The following is an 8,849-nucleotide window of genomic DNA, read 5'->3' as shown; positions in this document are numbered from 1 at the left end:
CCTCTCTGTTCTTATTGAAAATCATAACATCATTAAAATATGAACCAAGGTAAGGACCAAAAATATCATTCATGTAGTTTATTTATATTCTTAAATTTAAAATGATACCATCACACATATAATTAATATCAGCCATATTGTGTGGTCAATTTGCTTCGTTCACATTCTCTTCGTGAATTGTGTGTTTGCAAACATTCTCTTCTAAGACTCTGTTGAAGAAAATATTATCCATTTTGATGGAATTCAAAACAACCTTATTTCTTAGAAGATGGCACTTAACCTTAATGGTTAGCTTAGCAAGTGTTGACAAATCCATTAAGAATAATCATAAGCAATACTCATATATTGACAACATCCCACACTCAAAGTCAAGTTCAATTTCTTAAAAAAATGAAAACAACTTCAATTCTCAGAAGATTCCTTTTAACCTTTATGGTTAGCTTATCAAGTGTTAGCGAATCCATTAAGAATAAATATAAGAAATGGTTATATTGGCAACATTTTACACACAAAGGCTATCGCATTTTCTTTAAAAAAATCAAATCTTCTTATTTTATTATATCTAAAGAAAGATTACAGACACTCAGGTGCGATAGGAACTCTTCGGGAGAAATACATTACCTGTGATTGTAATCAATCACTCAGCTTTACACATGATCATGTATAAATAAGCCTATATGCAATTATCTTGTAGTTAGAACAACAATAACTACATCCAACTATCTTTATCAGTATCATCATTTGTAACATTTTGTCATTTGAACACTCATTTTACTGCTTAGTCATTTGAAAAAAAAATTTGTGGATCAGTATCAATTCATTAGACAGAACGAGTGCACTAATTGATTCAGTAAAGCAGCTAGTCCTAAGCAATTGGAAGAGAAATTATTCATGCCACATGTTGCTGCCACTTTGATGTATTGTTATCACCAACTGCGCAAGTTGGCTAACTAAGAGGAGGGTATAACCATTATATTTCTAAGTGGTCTTTGGATTGAGAAATAAGTGATTGACATTTATATTTGGGCTCTAAACTTTGACTTTTAAATTTTTCAATTCATTCTGTATGTATCTTTGTGTGAGGGGACTACTATCCTTGGCTCCAAAAACTTGAACAGAAAGAGATCAACTTGTTCCTGAAAGACTATTTCTATTATCTATTCAGTATTGGTTAATGATTAATTCCATGACCTATTATTAAATTTTCCAATTTAGGGGACATCTCCTGCAAGAGCAGAGGTAACAAAGCAGTGCTCATTAAATCCAAATTTAATGTCCAGGTTGTACAGGCATATCCATGCAACTAGTACATTTGACCCTATTTTTTGACCTAAATTTTTAACCATCTATTAAAATTTTTTAAATTGGTCGGAATATGAAAGAAAAATATCTTTTTTTTTTAAATCCATGCCCATGTTGGTTGAAATTTTGACCAACACGAGCTTAACATGAAAAAAAGGGTTTCGAATTGGATGTTATTCAGCTCAAATTTGCCCACGCCAAAATCTCTCTTCTGATTATGCTATTGGGGGGTCAGCTTATCAAGACCTTATTCAAGTGTATGATATGAGTTGACTCCTCTTGGAGACAATAAGCTTCCCTCTTCCACTTAGCATTGGCAACCATCAAATAATTTTAACATGGAGCACGCGGGAGCTACACAAGCACAAGAATTGGTGAATGTGATCGACTGTATTTTGGGGTTCTTAAAATGTGAATGAAGGCCATTAATGTTCAAATGACGATGAATGGAAATGAGTTCTTTTTCTCAAACTTGTAGATGGATATATGGATTTTAGATTTCAAGGTGGTGATTTTTGTGCAGAGCATTTATGATCGATTTCCCATCTTGATAGTATGGAATCACGAGGTTATGGATATCAAGAAATCTATCATCCAAAGGAGTTTGAGGTTCATCGAGAGGCTTATGAGTTTTGTGGAGAATGGATTTCTGACTAAAATTATTGCGGTTAGAGTTGGAGACAGAGGATGCAAGAACACTGCCACTAGCAAAGATGGGATTTCACCAGCCACTGGGGTGTGATGAATTTGGTCCTTCCTCAGCTCATCAGGGACCATGGTAACCCTAATCTCTTTCTTTTTCTCATTATAATTAGTAAATAAAATCATCTATTGCTATTACTAATTATTCTTGGACTAATTATCTTGGAGTTCTTCTGCAATGCTCTATTGATATGTGGGTTTTGTTTTCACCCTATCAGTGGATCTATCACTTAATTATCACAAATTGTAAACCCATGACATTGAAAGTTACAATAAATAAGCCCCAAATATTCACTATCCATGATATATATCTAGGACGTCAAGGATTTATTAATTGTTCTAAAATTTATTCTAACTAATAGGAAGGCATAATGAGTGGTTGAATGTTTCTCTTGGACCTGAAAAAGACTTGATACCTATATCTTGTTCAAGTTTTCAATAGCCGTACTCATTCTAATTTTTTTCTCAGCTTTAAGTTTTTAAACAATCTTTAGAGATTAGATAGATTTGTTCAATTATGTAATAGTAAGTTTAACTTGGAGTGTCTGGTTATTGCTTTCCATGGGAGATCAACTATACATTGTGAATGAAGCTGCTTCATAGGCTTCCTGTTATATATCTCAAAATTCAATATAGTGGCAGTGTTAAATGTTTTGTATAGTAAATAATACTTCATACATTCACTTGTATGATAACCTGGTGTCTATTTACTGTGTAGGTGATTTTATCCCGCGACGAAGACCCTCCAATTGTTAGAATAATGGATTACAGGTAATCTCTGGTAATATATTATTTTAAAAAGACAAATGTTCTTTGGCATTTTATTTTATGAAAATAAGATCTACTATAAAGTATGGATTTAATGACGATAGATATCCATATTGGTTCTCTATAATGATAGCATTTGAAATTGATATATCTATTTGTTATAGTTCCCAACATAGTCAGAGATACTTTAGGCACTCATCTTTCTACTGTCATTGTTGGCTGTACTTTTGACTAGACTTCTATTTATCTGTTGGTCATTCATAAACATTAATAAAATTTCTTTCTTTCTATTAAATTATGAATTATTATTTTTGTTACTTGCCCAAGGTAAAGTAACAATAAAACAAGGATAATGAAGGTCCATACAATTAAAATGGCACAATAATATGTCTTCCGTAACTTATTTTTTGTATATGGTTTTGTTAAAAGTTAGGAAATTGATGAGAATGTGGCTGAGAAAAGAGATGTACAATTATATGAAAAGTGCTTTACCTAAATAGGTTAGAGGAAAGATTTAATATATAATCTTTTATAGATCAATGATGTCCAAATCTAGTAGTAACACATAATTTGCATTTGGATGTAGATTATGTACCATAGTGATTGAAATTTCATGTTTTAATAAACTTTTCACAGTTCTACATCTTGAAAGCTGAGGCAAGATGGTTAAAACATATGTTAAGCACTATTATTCATTTTATTTGGTGACTTCCCAATGAGAAATAAGAGAAGCTAAAAATGGTGATTGGAAGGGGTGGAATCCATTGCTGGTCCCTGGGACCAAGTCCACATACCATGCATCAAAACAAGTAAAAGCTTGGGAATAGCTCTACTTAAATGCTACACCCACATATTCAAGTTTACTAATCTTAGCTCAGTCAAAATGTGAAAAGAATAAAATTAGCAGATTTCATTTTCAACATTCCATATTCAAGCATCCCATCTTGAGTTCCATCCATCATAAAAAAGAAGAATGGGTAGAACTCAGATCAAATTTGATATTTTGAACTCAAGATCATCTGTTAATTGATAGCCTATGGGATTTCTGTTAAGTGTAGTTAAACAAGGATATGAAAACATTACATTCTGCTGCAAAATCTGGGATTCGATAGTAGATAGCCCAAAATTATTTTTCTATTTTATTGTTTTTAAGCCTTGATGATAAACTCTGCAATTTGAATAGCAAAAACAAGGCTATTATAAAACCAAAAGGCAAGTGATTCTTAGGGCTATTTTGTATATATTTTTTATTTTGTGTGGGTGGGTAGTCAGTGTTTAGGACATGTTGATTATTTATTGGTTGACTGATCATTCTCTATTGAAGATAGTTTGCAAAACTCATGCATATCTTTAATTTTTACTTTTAAAATCAATACAAAACTTCTTAACTTCGTCGATTTATCAATCCAAACAAAACAAGGAAAAACCTAAAATAGAAAATATTCATTTAGCAAATGACTTATACATAATGGTTACAAGGTCTGATGTTGAATTTAGAGTATGTGATAGATAAGTTGAAAATGAGGCAGATGGCATGACCTTTTACTTTCAATCCATCAAGTCGATTTGAATTTCATTCTCTACTCTTTCATTTTCTCTTTTTTTATTTGCTTGGTTGATATTGATATCCCCTATTACTGTCATCTCCATCAGTGCTATGAGCTTTTCTGCTATCTCCAAAGCCTTGCTTATCTTGTCTTCCTGGAATTCTCTGGCCCACTTCACTTAAGCATTTGAGGTCATTTTGCAACCAAAAATTGCGACCAAGTTTTTTAAATGGGCAAATTTTTGTTTTTTTTTAATAACTAGCCCGTGTTGGTCGCAATTGCGACCAATTAGTTTTGTCAAAATTGCGACACATAGGGAAGCAAAAAACAAAAAAAAAGGGCAAAACATTTCATTTGGCTTTTGCGCGAGGTTCATTTGGCTTTGGCGCAAGTGAGGGTCTCCATCAACATTGGCTCTACTATAGATCATTGGCTCTGCTACAGATCATTTTCATCTGGCTTTGGCACGAGGGTCTCCATCAACAGTGGCATGAGGGTCATCAACATTGGTGCGAGGGTCTCCATCAACATTAGCGTGAGGGCACGTCTAATCTGGTGTGTTTGATTGTAGAAATTTTGAGGAGTTCCATGTGATTCCATTAGTATCCAACCTATGGCAGGGACTAATATGTTTTAGGACAAAGTTGGATCTTTAACTAATTTATGAAAACCATTGTAATGTGCTTATAAAATAATGTATTGGGTACCGTCGCATGATTGTAAAATGGTTAAATTCAATCGCACATATACTTATATATTATATCAGATGCATTTTTTTATACTATTCATTTTACCATGCTACTTACTCAAGGACAAAAATCATTATATTTATTATTATTGAATTTAGCTGAACGAAATGAGTTTTGGTGGGTCTACAATCTTACTATTTCCTGTATTTCAATAACTAAAAGGCTAATGAGTGTTGTCATTTAGTTTGGTTTTCTATTTATATTACCATGTTTGTGGTTTGGAGAAGTGGTTAATGGATTCCTAATTTCTGATTAGGAATATTTGTTTGGGTGCATTTCATTTCTATTTCCATTTGAAATTGCTTTCAAACAGTCTACTGCATTATGCTTTGACATCAGTTGATGGGTTTATGATAGTTTGCATTCATATTAATTGGTTATTATATAAAATTAAAGTTGGCTCAATGTTTTGATTTGTATAGGCATAACATTCCACTTATTCTCATTTGTGAAGGAACTCCAACTGATCACAGTACCATTTTTATCACTAACCATTTATATCAGATAGTGATAAAAAAAGATCAGTGGGTCATTCAGAACAACGGCTTTTCAAAGAAACAGCTTTTATCTCTGAATTTTTTATATTTTACTTGAATTAGATGGTTGCATAGGCATTTATAGGAAGCCAAACAACATTACATAAATCTTTGAAGAGATTGCTTCTCATAGTATTGGGGAACAAATGAGTTGGGTGACAGGCCACAACACTCATAGTTGAATGCCATTTACACCGCACATCTTTTTCCAAATCTTTTATTCAACAAGACCACATCACACACCATAATAAAAATGGACCTTCCTAAAACTTATTCAATATCTCAATTATATAGCCCATGCAAGACATCATTTAACATCACAGTCAAAAAGGTCATCATGTGGTCAATCTTTCAACTTATTACTGTATACTACAGGTATGTCTATTGAGGGAATGATTGGAAAATTGCACAGAAAATGTAAAAAATTGTATAAAACATGGGTGAATACATAAATCTTAAAATGGTGAAACTAAGGGTAGAGATTTTAGGGAGTCAAAGAGATGTTTAGTGACATAATTAGCTTTCGGCATAGATCAGATTACATAATTAGGGATAAGGATTGTAGTCTGTAACTCTTTTTTGGGGCATCCTTTTTATGATATGCAGTGTATCATCTCATTAGATTCTTCACTCATACTATGTGACTTTCCACGAACTACCTATTTGGATTATGTTCATGATCTCAACTATTAGGGGAAACTTTGCACACTCTGTCCTCTCTTGATTGTGTAGGGTTCTAGAATTTTGAACACTTTTGATCTCCTTATGGCTTGAAGAGCCTTATCTTTATCAAGTCTTCTTCCTTTGAAATGGATGTCGTTTGAATTGACACTGAGTTTCTTATCAAATGCAATTGGCTACTTTTCATAATTCACACTAATAGAAACAGAAACACTAACTACTTGTTACTCTGCAAGGAAAAAGTGAGCATCTTCTACACCCCTTTCACAACTTTCATGCAATCTTTTGTGTATGTTACAAAGTGCACTCCACATTTAATGATTCATCTTGATAGAAGTCCTCTCCTTGGAAAATAACAAGCTTTTTCATTCTTGAATAGGGCTTGACTACTATTCTATTTATCCCAGGAATGCCATGTAAAACTCTCTGCCATATACTGACATATTCAGGCTATATTGTGTTTTTTAATGGACACTTTTAATGGATTTCTACCAAGTCACTACTTTAAGAATATGCTCTCTTTCATCAAGATTACTTTCTAGGACAGTTACTAAACTTTTTATGTCAATACTTCAGATAGAAATATGCTTTCTTGTTTAGCAACACAAAATCTGCCTTGTCTTCATAATTTTGTAAAGTTCTATGATGCTCATCTTGCAAAATAAACCTTGACATTTTTAAAAATTCATTGAAACATAGTGCATATTCCTTGTTTCTTGTATCATATTTCATTATTCCACAAAGTTTTTCTCATGATCAAATCATACAATTACATAGCCTGACAGTTCCTTAAATCAAATTAGCATACATATAGAAAAAATGCACGGAGATGGCAAGTTGTGAAAGCAATCATATAGGGTTGCAAAGTGGGCGGCCTATATTAATCCTTGAAACCTACCATCTAATTCTTGTCATTTTATCTAGAGAAATCTTTAATTCCACCACCTATTCATAATTTGTAACTACATGCCAATCAGGACAAAACAAAATTATTAATAGAAAGTAAGGTCACTATGGTAACATTTTTCAATGCCAATTTTATAAATTCAATTGTGTTTATTTTTAATTTTAAGACTTTAGACTACTCATTTATTTTTTCAATTTAAGACTGCCAAACACTTCAGTCATTCAAGTTCCTCAATATAGCCACCCAACATAGACACAAATCTATAAGTACAATGGACCAGTGAAAATTTGAACCTTGATGACAGCCTCACCTATCTATTTTGACCCAGCTCTAAATAGATCACCAAAATGTCAATTAATATTTACTTTAATATATTTTTATTATAGTAATATATTATAAGAAAAAATTAAATCTTTACAAAAAAAAAAATTAATACCAAAATATTTCTTATGAAAAAGATATAGGCTAGTGTAAATGTAAAAAAAATTAACTAAATTTTTCAAATGTTAAAACTAGCACATATGTGAATTTAAAAGATTTATTTATATAATCTATTAATATTTTATTTAAAATTTATCTCGACTCAAAGGAAAAAGCTAAGGAGTGAGAAAACATAAATTTGAGTGGTAAAGGGTCATAAGAGACTCCTAGGAGGGGCCATGATGAGCTTCCACCTTCATGTGGTTGGCCCTATTAAGTAGAGAATGCTATAGTTTTCACAAAACAAAGAGAAGCTCAATAATTTAAGGTCTTAGTCCATAGACAAATTAAATTAGACTTATTATCCAAAAAACATAAAAAAACATGCACATAAACATGGTAGGCACTAAATAGAGATAGTTGGAAGAGAATTAAAAAAATGATTAAGGATTATGTTATTTTAAGAAATATTTAAATAACAATTATAAATTGAGTTAAATCAATAAGTATTCGTTTCTACCTTTTTCAATATAAATTTAAATATTGAATGGTCTCTCCTTTATATCTTAATCCTTCAATACTCATAACTTTTTATTGCATTCATTTTGATCATTCACTAAACTTAATTAAATTATAATTATATTACATGTTATTTTAATTTTTTATATTTTTACTTTTTATTTTTATTATTGAATGTCATGTCAAAAAGGGGACATTATAGTGAGATGCATTACAATATAGCAAAATAGCAAGAACATTATTGAAACAAACTGATACAACATTTAGATTATAAAATCAGACTGCTGCAACAACACAAATCAACCTAACAGAAAGCATAGAATACCATTCCCACAATGACCAAACATTTACCCACTGAACTACACCTCTCTAAATAATGTAAGATGTTGATAACACGTTGATACTGCCATTTCACATGTCAAATTAGACTGATACACACTAAAAGCCACCCCAATCAATTGTAGCTAACATCTGGATGCACACTTATAATTGATGTCAATCAGAATACTGAATGTCTAGAATAGGGCATAGTGGTTGCTGATACAGCAGGTATAAACTCGTAGAAAGCTCACCAGATTCGCCAAAGTCTACATAACTAAGACTTAGCATCAAAGGTTCTCCCTAGGCACCTCGAAACCACCAAATATTGGCCCCAAAATAGGAGCCCTTCATCTTCAAGCTCTCACATACTTGCTCCACTTGGTACAGCACCCCATAA

The sequence above is a fragment of the Cupressus sempervirens genome, chromosome 9 (genome assembly GCF_028749045.1).
Source record: "Cupressus sempervirens isolate cs-2001-9-10 chromosome 9, ASM2874904v1, whole genome shotgun sequence".
Taxonomy (NCBI): Eukaryota; Viridiplantae; Streptophyta; class Pinopsida; order Cupressales; family Cupressaceae; genus Cupressus; species Cupressus sempervirens.
Note: the sequence above shows the minus strand (reverse complement) of the source record.